Source organism: Microtus ochrogaster, chromosome 8 (assembly GCF_000317375.1).
Source record: "Microtus ochrogaster isolate Prairie Vole_2 chromosome 8, MicOch1.0, whole genome shotgun sequence".
Taxonomy (NCBI): domain Eukaryota; kingdom Metazoa; phylum Chordata; class Mammalia; order Rodentia; family Cricetidae; genus Microtus; species Microtus ochrogaster.
Genome location: NC_022015.1, coordinates 58,695,278 through 58,709,715, shown reverse-complemented (window position 1 = coordinate 58,709,715; position 14,438 = coordinate 58,695,278). Strand labels below are relative to the sequence as shown.

Below are 14,438 nucleotides of genomic sequence, written 5' to 3'. Positions count from 1 at the left end.
GCCTGCCTCTGCCTCCCAAGTGCTGGGATTAAAGGCGTGTGCCACCATCGCCCGGCTTAAAGTATTTTTGTATACTGATACACATTTAAGGTTAATTTTGTTACAACATATTGTAAATATGCTTCTGCTTTTGTTTATTTATTTTTATCTGCTTTTGTTTAAGGTATTGTACTTAGGTGGTTCATTTAAAAATGTAAGGTAAAATTTTAGTTTTTGGAGCTATTATTATGAACTATTTAGGATAATCAAGAAACAGGTCAGTAGTTATTTATAATTATCAAACTTGTTGATAGATTAGGTATGTTTTCTAGATTAAATGGATGTTTTTAGATATATGATCTTCAAATACTTCAAAGACCTATAGAATATGGCATTTAAAATGTTTTCTTAATTTAAAGTTTTTCATGACAATGAGACACATTTGCTCCTGACAGCACCAATTTATTTCAGAGATGACAGGCACTGAAGAAACTCCTTATGGAGTTGCTTTCATTGTGACAAGGTTGGCCACTGGGAGAGAAACTGTTCTTGCCTTTTGACTACTGACAACGTGCTGTGCAGACTGCACATACAGGATACATAGGAAAAAAAACTGTTGAACTTTGCCAGAAGAAGGCAGGAAAGTTTTTCAAAATTCCTGCTTCACAGAAGTGTCTATCAGAGATTCTTCAAGACACAGAGAAAAGCAACTAATGAACTTTGCCAAAACAAGGCAGAAGAGTCCTTCAACTTTCCTGCTTCACAGAAGAGTCTGTAAGACATTCTGCAGGACACAAAGAAAAGCAATTGATAAACTTTGTCAAAACAAGGTAGGACAGTCTTTCAAATTCCTGCTTCACAGAAGAGTCTGTCAGATAGTCTGCAGGACATAGAAAAAAACAACTGAAGACTATGCCAATACAAGGTAGAATAGTCCTTCAAATTTCATGCTTCTGAGAAGTTTGCCTGATACTCTAGGCCTGTAGGAAGAAGATGGATGCCCCAAGGTTGTAGATGGAACTTTGGGTGACTGTCCAGGCAGTCAGATGTCTCTGACATTCCTATAGTTTTTAAAAGTCATTTGCAGTGTACTTTTTGTTTATTTAAATAATATTATTTAATATTATTAATTATTAATAATGTTATTGTTCTGGTGCCTTTGGTGGAGTTGAAGACTAGATTGTCATAGCTGCAGTTTTCCTTAAATATTATAGAAATTAAGTTAGGTATAAAAATTTGGATTTACTAAGATAGGATAGATTATAGAGTATTTTCTTTAAATTTACCAGACACAAATGAATTGGAATTCAGTACATTCTGAATGTAATCTTTACTTGATAATTGTTCTTACTGATTACAGTATTATTATGTTAAAGTTAAAACTTTTCATTTTTGTTTATAAATAAAAAGGGAAATGTTGGGGAATATTATTTAAAGACGTGACTTTTGTTCATGCTGCATTTGTTTAACTCTGTGAAGCTGTGATTTTTTGCTGATCTAAAACATTTGTTAGTCTAATAAAGAGCTGAATGGCCAAAAGTGAGGCAGGAGCAAGGATAGGCACGCAAAGAATATAAATGGAAGGGAAGTGAGGAAGAAGGGGAGCAATGAGAAAACGAGAGGAGAGATCAGGGGTCAGCCACCCAGCCACCAGCCAGCCATGGAGTAAGAGAGAAAGAAAGTAAGGTTTACAGAAGTAAGAAAAGGAAACGGCCTGGAGGCAAAAGGTGGCTGGGATAACTTAAGTTAGAAAAGCTGGGGGGTGGAGGGTGAAGCCAAGCTAAGGCTGGACATTAATAAGTAAGAATAAGTCTCCGTGAGTTATTTATTTGGAAGGTGAGTGGCAGGACCCCCCAAAAGGCAAAAGACTAAAGAGCCAAAAGAGCAAAACATCACACAACAAATACAGACATAGAAAGCAACTTCCTATAACTTACCATAAAGGTTGAAAGCAACCATTTATGGTTACTGGTTGATAAACAATGATGTTTGTTATCTGGTTTGTAGGGATCAGATGTAGCCAGTGACTTAATGCCTTGTAAAACTCTGCTAAAGATTTCAGTAAAGTATCCCATTCCTTCTCCATGTAATGTTTTCTAGCTGTTCAATAGAGAGCAAAGTCCCTTATGGACAGTCCACCACTCACAGACAGCCACCACACATTCATACAGCTCATACAACAGACAGACACACAGTGTGACAGATACTCACAGACAGTGATCAAGAGGTTCAAAATTCACAAGACAGACAACCCTCAGGCAGGCACAGATTCAGAGTCGAATAACAGACAGAGGGAGTATGAAGTAGAGGATTTAAGTCTGAACTTGCTCTTAGTTAAAACTCCAAAGGGGAGTGCTTTTTATTTCTTTCCTTAATGCAACACTGATACAATACTGGTAACTCAAACTTAATCACTAGTGCATTATAGTCAGCACACCTTCCCTTCCACTGAAAACCTTCACCAAACAAGTCCTTTCCTACTCTGATCCATGCCCCACTCTAAGTTTAGTCATGGTTGCTTGAATGAGCATTAGCTGGGGTTATGTATTGGAACACATTTAGCAATGGCTATACCACTGAAGAAAATGACAACTCCTCTCCCAGGATGCAATGATTTTTAAACATGCATACTTGCTTGTCTATGTGCGTGCGTGTTTGAAATAGAATGTGGGGTCTTGAGCATGCTAGGTAAGTGTTCTAACACTGAGCAAAATACCTCTCACTCTCAGTAGCACTTTTATTTGCATACTTTTATATGTCCCTCCCTCATCAATATCAAAGTCCTTACTTTTCCTCTTCTTCTCCTTTTTTTTTTTTTTAGGTCCTAAACTTTCAAAATAATAGACTTCCCATTAAGCATGTAAACCTACATCACTGTACTGATCAGTTGATCTGTTCAATCTTTGTGTACGTCCGGGATGGTCACACTTTGTTTCCATAATAGGTTAATGTGGTTTATAATATCCTGTATACTTTTTCTTGAATTCCCGTAAAGCTAGATAATGAATCTCATACTAATTTATTTTCTGTTTTTCCCTCTTATTCATGCCTTTGTTTTATAACCATACACACAGTCCCTCAACTATTTCAATTTAAAAACTTAAATGTTATTTTTCTTCTTTCTTTCTTTCTTTCTTTCTTTCTTTCTTTCTTTCTTTCTTTCTTTCTTCTTTCTCCTCCCCCTTCTTTTTCTTCCTCCTTCTCCCTTACCCTTCTCCTTCCTCTTCTTCAAGACAGAATCTCTAAGTTGTCCTGGCTGTCCTAGAACTCTCTCTGTAGACCAGGATGGCCTCAAACTCAGAGATTGACCTGCCTCTGACTCCTGAGTCTTGGGATTAAAGGACCACCATTGCCCAACTGGAATTTCTTTTTCTTCCGAACCTTTCTCCCCCAAACTTTCTCTAGGCAATTATCTATCTGAAGTGGTCAACTATCATTTATTTAAAATGCTTTTGTTTCCTGCATGTCTTCTTCTTTTAAGTCACACACACCCTTTTCTATAGTCAAGTCTCCTACACTGGAAACTTTCCTAAAATAGCTAATAACAAGTTATTAGCTGTATTTAACAAGTTAGCACTAAAAAGTCAACAAGAAATCCCTGTGTGATGTTGGGCTTGCCAACTGGTGCTTCAGCATCATGGCCAGCTGCAATCTTATTTTATTTTTTGCTGTGGTTCCCAAATACAACTATCTCTTAAATAATATCTAGCATGATGAAATTGAAGAACAGAGTGAGCCTTGCTGAACTGTCTATCACCGTCTCTGCTTTAGCATTTCACCTCTATGTTCCTCTTTTCCTACAATTGCTGTGGAAACTCCTTCAGCCAACAGCCTTTAAGATACCAGTACACTTTGGGCATGGTCTGATGTACTATAAATGCAGACAAAAAGCATGTGGGGCCTCTTGGCTGCTGGATTTGGTTCCAGTTCCCAGAGCTCACAGAGGACTGCTGATCCCCAGAAAAATAAACCTTTGCTATGTTCCATTCCAGGCTATTGTGGAGCTCTTCTCTACACCAATCCCTCAGGTTCAGTCACACAATGTAGTTCCTGTATCTGGTGAAAAGAAAGGGATCCTTAATGCTTTATTTAAATGTTTTAAAGGAATCAATGCTCTTATTTCACTGTGTGTCGTTAGTATTCTATGGTTAGTACTGTGTCTAATTTCTTGGCCTTTTGGGTTTGCTGTAAAATGTCAGTGTATTCAGGCAGTCGTCAGGTTAGTCTTCCCAGGTCACTTTTCCTTTCAAATTTTTAGTTCAAAGGTTGGTTAGAGACATCTCTTGCTTTCATTAAAGGTAGAAATATTTCAAATTGTTGTAGGTTTGATTGTCAAGGGACTTTCAAGAGGACCTACCTTAAAGTGGAAACTCTGTTTTTCTTTATATAAATTCTTTTTCCTTATTAAAGTATTATAACATTTTAAAAAGCAAATTTACATTAACCTTAGTTTCTCAATGACTTCCAAATTATAAAAACTTCATAGAAACATTTCTACTCTACCTTCCAAGCACATGAAAACACAGTAAATATTTTTTTAGATAACAGTGACAAAAATTAACTTTCTAATGAAAACTTTATTATTTATAGCTACAATAATTTGATAAATTATGATAACAAATAGTTGAAAAAGAGTAATGGAAGTTGAGGCTGGAAGAATAAACTGAAGCCAGATTATGAAGGGCAACTCGATAGTATGAAAATAATAACACTAATCATTTACACGTATGAAAAACTGTTCAGAAATGTTCTATATATAGTATCTCAATCACTTGTAATCTTTTGAGGGCAAACTTTTTTATCTCCACTTTTCCCAAGAAACAATTAACTCAAGAAATACTGATAACATTATTAATGATCACAGAACCACTAAGAGCTGACATGTGAACTTGTGGTTTCAATTCTAGGCTCCAAGCAACTAAATAAACATTAAGATGAATACTGAAGAATTGATGAAGACAGAGGTAGTAGAGACTAAAGACTAATTATGAGATCATTTTTCACATCTGAGTATTCTGAAAAAGTGGGCTTTTTTTCCTATTTAGAGAGCTAATAAGATTTACAAAATACATGCTGGGCGGTGGTGGCGCACGCCTTTAATCCCAGCACTCAGGAGGCAGAGGCAGGCGGATCTCTGTGAGTTCGAGACCAGCCTGGTCTACAGAGCTAGTTCCAGGACAGGCTCCAAAGCCACAGAGAAACCCTGTCTTGAAAAACCAAAAAAAAAAAAAAAAAAAAAAAAAAAAGATTTACAAAATACAAAGGCAAAAGATTTGTGCTACTTTTGGGTAAAGAATTTAACAGTCAGCAGTAAACAGAACATGTAGTTTTTATTTAAACTGTATCATAAGGACTTAAGTTGAACAGTATACTTTAATAAATAACTGACAATTGTTAAATTTTTATACAACAAAACCCAGCAAAGTTTGTAACTATTCTGAGTGGCTTTATTAAGTATGCAATCTGAGAGAAACAGGAAAAATAAAAGAAAAATGAATATGCTTAAGAGACCTATAGATGTGTTCTTGTTTGTTAACCAGAACTATATTGTACTGAAGCGTGAACCCTAGTCTTATCAATAAAAACCAGGAGTCAGATTATCAGGTAAAAACCTGGAAGATCAACGAACCGGGAGCAGCTGCTGGTTGTTCCCTTCTCTCGTTCCTCAGTCTGAAAGGGGAAAAGCCTGTCTACACCCCACCTTATCACTTCCTGACTCCACACCCCGAGTGCTGGGATTAAAGGTGTCAGCCACCACCACCCAGCTTCTATGGTTAACTAGTGGCTTAGCTATGCCCTCTGATCTCCAGGCAAGCTTTACTGGTCAGAACACAAATAAAATATCACATAACATTTTACGAACTATTACTAAAGGCACTTCAAACTTCAGTTTTAAGACAGAGAAATCAAGTTGGAATTCAGCTGGAAGCTTCCTTCTTTAGCATTTATAGTGCAAACTGATGCTGTGCAGGGCATCAACAGTCACACCTAGCTGTGGACTCTGAATGCTCAAAGTATGTACCTAAACCGTGAGTCAGGATGTGCCCACTGGTGCAATAGTGGTACAACTGTTAGGGAAAAAGCAATCAGTTCAGAATGGATTTGAGATCTACTCCATAGGGGAGAACTCATGTCTGATACTGTAAGTCCAATCAAACAACTAAACTTGGGAGGTTACAGGCCCTTGGAGAGAGCTACTACTGTTGTTTGGCTAAACAGACATGCTGTGTTCATCAAACTCCCTTCTAAATATTTATATTTATTCCCATGACACAGTGCTGTTCTAGCCGTGGCTGGAGAAACCTTGTTCTGCAGTGGAAGACTGTTACTGCAGAAACCTGCAAACTAGTCAGAATGCTGGAAGTGACTTTTGAGTGTTCGGCCCTAAGCAGGACAACTATAGCACCCTCTCTAAGATTCGGGGAACATCACAGAAGAAGGGATAGAAAGAATCTAAAAGCTGAAAGATGGGGAGGAATGCTGTGGAAAGCTGTCTACCGGACATGATATGGCTATTGTAACTCATGAATTCAATAGCAGCTGTGGTTAACTACATAAAATGGGGCCCCTCTATGCTCTGTCATGGGGAGGGGCAGGGTTCATGATACTCCATCCACAGATGGGAAGCTATTGCTAGTTAATGTTTCCTGGGGGAGGGGGAATATCTTCCCAAATCTGTGCTCATACAAGCAACTCTTATCAAACACAATGGGTCATTTTTTAAAAAGGCAGAGTGGAAAATAAAATAAAAAGGAATCTAATTGGGAAGGCGGGCTCCACAGCAGGGGAGCAGAACAAGACAGGGCAAAGAAACATTCATTATACATGTGTATGAGGCTGTCAAAAACAAATTAATTTAAAAACGTGGGGGAACATCATGCATACCAAAAAATATGTGTAAGAGAAGTCCAAAGGAAAGGAAAAGAAAATTTGAGCAGAAAAAATATTTTTAAAAAATGATAAAATCTAAATTTGATTAACATATTAATCAATATATCAAAGTCACTCAACAAACTTCAAGTGGAATAAATTTGGAAAGACTGAAACAGAGGCATATAATACTCACACTGTCAGAATTCTGAGAGCACTGATACACGCGGCTCTTTCACATACTAATAATACTCAATGTGACTGACATTTCCTTATCTGATCCTAAGAAGGCCAGAAAGTACTGGAAAAACGTATTTTATACCTCAAGGAAAAAATGTTAAGAAAAAAACATCTAGACAAAGCATTCTTGAAAACTGAAGGAGAAACAAAGAGGTTTAGGGATCTAAAAAAAATTAAGGGACTCTGTCATGTGCAAGAAATACTAAGTACTAAATAAAGCCTTCTGTGATGAACGAGGACAAGAAATAATAAATACTAAATAAAGCCTTCTGTGATGAACGAGGACAAGAAAGACGGATGCAAAGTCATGTAAAATTTTTTGGAAAAGATCACTATAAAGGTAAATATTAAAGCTGGTAATATGCTTTTCCTTCAGAAAAACTCTATGATTTGAAAAACAGGTGCATAAAATAATACTTACAAATCTATGTCAATAATAATACACTATGTAAAAATAAAACCTGCGACAACAGCACCATAAAAAGGAGAGGCACAGAGCCAATAAAGGAGCCCAGTCTGGGAATATCACAGAAATTCAATTGTTATTAATTCAGGTTAGGCAGTTAAATATCCTGAAACTCACTCTGTAGACCAAGATGACCCCAAACCCAGAGATCCACCTGCCTCTGCCTCCTGAGTGCTGGCATTAAAGGCATGTGCCACTACTGACCATCTTTAAAACCCATTTTTAATAAAACAAAATAACTATCTGAGAAGATATAAATAAAACTATAATGAAAAACCAATTAAAATCATCAGCTTGCTTTTTTAGAAATTCAAAACTGAAAAACAGGGGGGAAATGTTCTAATTTCCTTTAAAAATTATTTATGCATTTCTCTCTGTGTATGTCAGTGCACATATAACTGCACATTTGTAGAAATCAGAGGACACCCTGCAAGAGCCAGTTCTCTTCTTTTGCCACAGGGATGCCAGGGACTGAAACTCAGATCATCAGGTGCTAGTAATGCCTTCACTTGAGAAGCCACTGCCAGCCCAAGATTATGATTTCTAAACTCAGAAATCAAAGCATGGGCATTACTATTAATTCTAGCAAAATAAAATTAATTATTAGAGAATGCTATAAAAAATTGTATAGGGGCTGGAGAGATGGCTCAGTGGTTAAGAGCATTGCCTGCTCTTCCAAAGGTCCTGAGTTCAATTCCCAGCAACCACATGGTGGCTCACAACCATCTGTAATGAGGTCTGTGCCCTCTTCTGGCCTGCAGGCATACACACAGTCAGAACATTGTATACATAATAAATAAATATTTTAAAAAATCGTGCATCAACAAATTAAATAGGTAAACTTTATGAAACAGACAAACTTCTAGATACATACAAAATTTCAAACTGACTCAAGAGAAAAAAAAAAAAACCTATGCCAAGTGATAAAATTGAAGAGTGCAAGAACCACCCATGAGCAAGCTATGGTGGCACACACCGGTAACACTAGCAAGTGGAAATAGAGGCTGGAAGACTCACACAACCCGGAAGAAAAAAATAAAAAAATATTTCAATTAAAGTTAAGAAGAAAACTTGAGCAGAAATTTATCTAGAGAAGATATATAAATACCCAGTTAAATGAAATGTGATCAGTGATGTCATTAGGAAAATATAAGTCAAAGTCGTATGATATAACTGGAATGGCCATAATAATAAAAAAAAAAAAGAACACACACACAAACAAAAAAGCTAGCTTTCTAAGGTCTGTTAAAAATCTGTCTTGAGCTTAAAAAAAAAAAAAAATCTATCTTGAGGCCAGGTGGTGGTAGTGCACACCTTTAATCAGGCGGACCTCTGTGAGTTCGAAGCCAGCCTGGTCTAAAAGAGCTAGTTCCAGGACAGCCAAGGCTGTTTACACAGAGAAATCCTGTCTGGCCAGGGTGGGGGGTAACCTTTCTTGAGAGCTTCCCTCCACACCAGTCTTGCTTCTCTCTCCTGGGACACATTTCAGAAGTTGCTTTTTACAAGCTATTTCCTCAGTAATACTGAAAATACACTCCTCTCCTAGACTCCACCCAAAGCTCTTTATCAGCAGCTCCTCTGCAGGACTCACCTGGTGAACAGTGCACTTGATATTATTTCAATTAAGTTTGGCCCCCTTAAACTGCGAGCTTCATATTGATAACATTTAAATTTATTTCTTACTGTTTATCTTACATATACTTATCACTCCATAAATGTCTTAAATTAGCATAGATAAAAAGCACCTAGTCAACAGTACTGTGAAATTCCTTTAGCTACTCAGCATCCCCTTTGCAGTCTTATTTCTCAAATCTTGCCTATTCCAGGTGATTAAGACAGGACACTGGATAAACATGTGATCTTTCTACAAGTAAGATAGATATGTGTATGTGTATTGGCAGTTTTAGTTTATTACTGTTAATATGAGTTTTGCATTTTATTAGTCATATACTTTAGAAATGAAACATCTTTGGTTAAGGAACCTTGGCTTTGCCACTTAAAGTACATTGTATATGTGATAGCTACCACATCCATAAACAACATTAGTGCAAATTCTACAGAGCCAAGATTTAGTGAAACTCTAGAAGAGTATGACTGATACCAAGTAAAAACTAACTTTTCAAATGGAAGCTATTGCCAAGCTACACTTTGCATTGAAAGTAAACCAATACAAAAGAATTAAATGTAGATACGCAAGCAAAAGATAATATTCTGCCCTGAGTGCTGTGTACACATCTGAAAACAGAGGGAAATTGTTCACAATCTTTCTATAGGTCTCCAAAAAAAGAAAAAAACAAAACAAAACAAACAAAACCACACACATACAAAAACAGAATAAATCACTGCACTCAGGAGACAAAAGTAGAAGAATCACCATGAGTTCAAAGCCATTACCATTTGAATGTGGATGTTTCCCTATGAAATAGCTTTAAAATGTTACATTTAATATAGCTACATTTTCTATATAAACAAACTTTAATGCTATGGTATTAACCGTATTTAAAAGCATCAATATAATAAATAAGCTATGATAATATAAACACATAGCTGACTTTAGAAATATTTTGCATTTTCGGGTATTATATATATTAAATATTTTCACTAAAGTTCTCAAAAACAAGATTGCCACTGCTTATATTTGATAAGTGACTTAATTTGAGACATGTTTTAGAAGGACATCTGTACTTTTAGATAACTTTATTAAGATTTATTATTCTTTAAAATGAAGTTCACTATAATTCTTATATTTAATTAACAAGAATTCCCTTCTATTCTGACCACATATGAATAATCTTAAGTATCCATTGGAGACAATTTAATAATTTTAAAGGCAACCTAGAGACAACAATGCCAGATGCAATTTAGTAAGAGTTTAACTGCTTTTTTCTTTCATCTTATTCACATAAAATAACTGAAGAAAGACAGAAAGCATCTTTGAAAAGTGCCTTTTCCATGTCAGAGAAGAACTGAAACCCAGTTGATCTGAAACCCAATAGCCCCCCCTTTCCACATTTTCAAAAGGTTGAGTCAAGCTCAAGACATACTTAAGGAAGGCAAAGAATGAAAGTAACTCAATTTGAGAATTCTTTTCTAAATATGTACTTAATATAAATGAAAATATCTATGTTTCTATTCTAATGGGCTACTACATACTCCTGTCAATAAAGAACAATGAAAAAATTAAATATTTCAGTGGGGGAGGGTAGGTCAATTACTGCTCAAATTTGTAATGGCCTTCAGGAGTGACTAAGCGCCCAATGAACACATAGAAACCAAGACTCAAAATTATAGTATTCTCAAATGTACCAAAAAATTATGCAGAAATTTTAAATGAAAACTTAAGATCACTTTAAATTCAATCAAATATACTCTGGAGGGTTACGCCCATGATACAGTTAACTGCTAGGACACAAATCCAACAGGCTTTTGTCTGCACAAATTCTCAGGTGCAGAGATCTCAAATACTACTAAGTGCCACTTAAAGAAAACATTAATAGGGCAGATAACATAATGGATATGGGGTGGGGACAGAAACTTTTTAAAAATTTTTTTTATTATTAATTATTTATTAAAGATTTCTGCCTCCTCCCCGCCTCCCATTTCCCTCCCCCTCCCCTGGTCAAGTCTCCCTCCCTCATCAGCCCAAAGAGCAATCAGGGTTCCCTGCCCTGGGGAAATCCAAGGACCACCCACCTCCATCCAGGTCTAGTAAGGTGAGCATCCAAACTGCCTAGGCTCCCCCAAAGCCAGTACGTGCAGTAGGATCAAAAACCCATTGCGTTGGGGACAGAAACTTAAAGCGTTCAGTTAATTAGAGTCAGATGTGGTGGTTCAGGTCTATGACTGCAGCATTCAGGTGGACCACAAATGGAGTGCAGAGGCAGCCTGGGCTGCGCAGTGAGATTCTGTCACAAAGCAAAGCACTAAAACAAAGCAGTCCAGCAGCGCAGTGCAGGTATTTACAGTGTTTCCTTCTACAGAGCTTACTTCAGGCCTGTCTCTTTCCAAGCAGACTACTCAAATACTTCGATCTAAAAACTCTCCTCTTTCTCATAAGTGTTTTCCCTGAAATACTAGTATGATTTTTTCAGAATATTCGTTCACTTTTATTCATTTATTTATTTTTAAATTTCTTTTCTGTGATGCTGAGGAATCCCAAGGCCTTGTGCATGTGTGCATGTGTTCTACCACTGCACTACCACTGATCTCCAGCCCCTGACATTAACTTCACTTATTTATTACTATCTTAGACCTCTTAAATACCAGTTTATAAAAAAAGTCTTACAAATTTAATGGACATATGAAAAATTGTCAATTATGGCAATAAGCATGAATTTCCAAATATAAGATGAGCCTGAAATGTGCTAGTCTTGATCTAGGGAGTTCTGGCTGTCCTAGCCAAGCTTGAGTCTAAAGGCTAGTCTCAAGTTTCAGGGACCTTGGCTTTGGTTCTCCAGTCCCAGTTCTGAAGTTCAGAATGGTGCTTTCTCTACATCACACATTTCATTGGTTGTAGATAATCTGATCTGGTGTCCTTTCTATGGGGAAGGACTTGTTGGGGATTGAATGCAGGGCCTCACACATGCTAAATAATCCTTCATCACTGAGCTATACTTAATATAATTGTGTACCAGTATGCCCATAATTAATGAAAGTATTTCTAGATGAAACAATCTTAAATGTGCTTAAATAGTCTCCATTAGAAAATAACTGAAAACAGTTCAAACTGACAGATGAGCCTGTAGGTAGTCATTTTTAATTATTATAACAGTGTAAATGATCTCAAACTATCCAGTCAGAAAGCAAGCAAACAAAAAAACTGGATAAAATACACACACAAAAAAACTACAGTCATCCGAAAGCAGGCAGAAGGATGATGACTGCAAGGCCAGCTAGGGCTACAAAGTGAGAACATGTCACAAAGAGAAAAAAACAGTTCTCTAGCAAAAGTCAATTTCCAGACTACCATATACAGTGGGAGAATCCAAGAATAATACAGTCTAAGTTAAAGAAAGAAGAAAGATTTAACATTCAGGGAAACAACTTTGTGAAGCAGAACAACAGAAAGGTTAACATTACACTGAAAAAGAGCTCTTAGAAATCTCTGTGCCCCTTACAATATCGGGTACTGAGCCGTTCTTAAGAAACACCATGCCGATAAACTAGTAAGGTTTGGGGTTCCCTGGAGGAGACCTCTAGTTCTGATGAGCTAACGTAGAAAGACCATGGAAGACAGTCTAAAGTACAGGCACAATCCATCCTAGTGAAGCATGCCAATATGCCTCAAACTAGTCAGCATGTTTTCCAAGTAACCTGTCACCCACGACAAACCTCACCATTCTTTAAAAGAAAACCACAAAACTCTTCAAATGGAAAACACAAAGATCAATGTAGTTGTCCAAACTAAAATCACTAGACATGTGATATGACCCAGTAATTCTATACATGGGCATTTATTTACCCAAGAAATAAAGGACAAATGGAGAGTGGGATGGGATTATAATCTAAAAAAGCAAAATTTACATTTTAAAATCTTTATATGCTTTTTTTTAAAAACAAAAAACTGATTGCTAGAATAAAATTATAAAGAGTGCTATGGGAACGTATATAGAGGACTAGTGACTTCCTGAGTACAGAGGAGGACAAGAGAGTTGGGAAGAAACTTTGGAGAATAAAGCATAGAGCTCTTGGTTCAAAAGCCAGGCCAGAGAGCTTGCTCACATAAAAAGATAGTGGGGGAGCAGGCCCAAATAACAAATAACAAACACAGACACTGTCACTTCTAGCACAGTCTACATATGAGAAATGGAGGCTGCAAATTCCAGGGACCTTAAACTTTATTTTGTGGCAACTGGAGAGCAATAAAAGCTTTTAAGAATCACATTTTTAGGTTTTTGCTTTTGATAAACAATTTAAAGGGTAGATCTCACTATACAGGGAAAACTAGAAGACAAACTAGTGCACAGATGATTCTAGAAGCACTAGAGAGTATAATTAGTCAAAGAAATTTGATTACTGAACAAATACAGGAAGTGAAGAGAAAGAATCTGTGGTTTTCTACTTCATAGGTCTATGCATAGGATTACAGTAACTGCAGTCAAGTTTGGTATAGCATACCACGTTCGGTTGTCAGGAGGCAATAGGTATGGCTTAAACATCATGAATTTGAGGCTGCTACTGAAACACTTAAATTGATGTAATCATAGATGTAAACTTGGCACTCAAGAAATGATCAGATATAGACCTCACATACTTACAGCACAACTAAAGGCAAAGAAAACACAGGGGAAAAAACACCTCTTGAAAACACTAAAGCATTGTGCAACTATTATAACTGACAGTGCTGACTTAAATCACTGAAAAATGCACACACACTCACACAAAACTCACAGGAACATAACTAATCCTAAAACCTAAGGAAAACCATGAGAAAATATATAGAGGGCAAGCAAATTATATGTCTAAATCATTTAGAGGTAAATTATAAGAGATAAAACAATCTAGGAAAAAGTTACAAGTACCAAACTTGATAAGAGAGTAAGCCAATTCAAGTACATGGTGGTTCTCTGTACAAAAGGGAACTGGCTCCATACTTTTCTAATTTAAATTACTTTTAAAAAGTCACAATGTAGTATTTCGTTTTTATAGTTAGCTACACAAAAACATCCCTTCTTACTAATGATAATTTTTTTGTTAGAAAGTAAAACTTACATTATTTTCTCAACCCAAAATGCCATTCTCCTAAGTGTATGTTGTGTTCCCCTCAAACTTTTTTATTTATTTATTTATTATGTATACAATATTCTGTCTTTGTGTATGCCCGCAGGCCAGAAGAGGGCACCAGACCCCATTACAGATGGTTGTGAGCCACCATGTGGTTGCT

At 36.6% G+C, this 14,438-nt stretch overlaps 1 protein-coding gene across 2 annotated transcripts in view; it reads right to left on the bottom strand.

The window, feature by feature from the left end:
• Window positions 1–14,438, bottom strand: part of Ric1 (RIC1 homolog, RAB6A GEF complex partner 1) — an 81,056-nt gene that overhangs the window by 46,786 nt on the left and 19,832 nt on the right. The window lies entirely within an intron of this gene.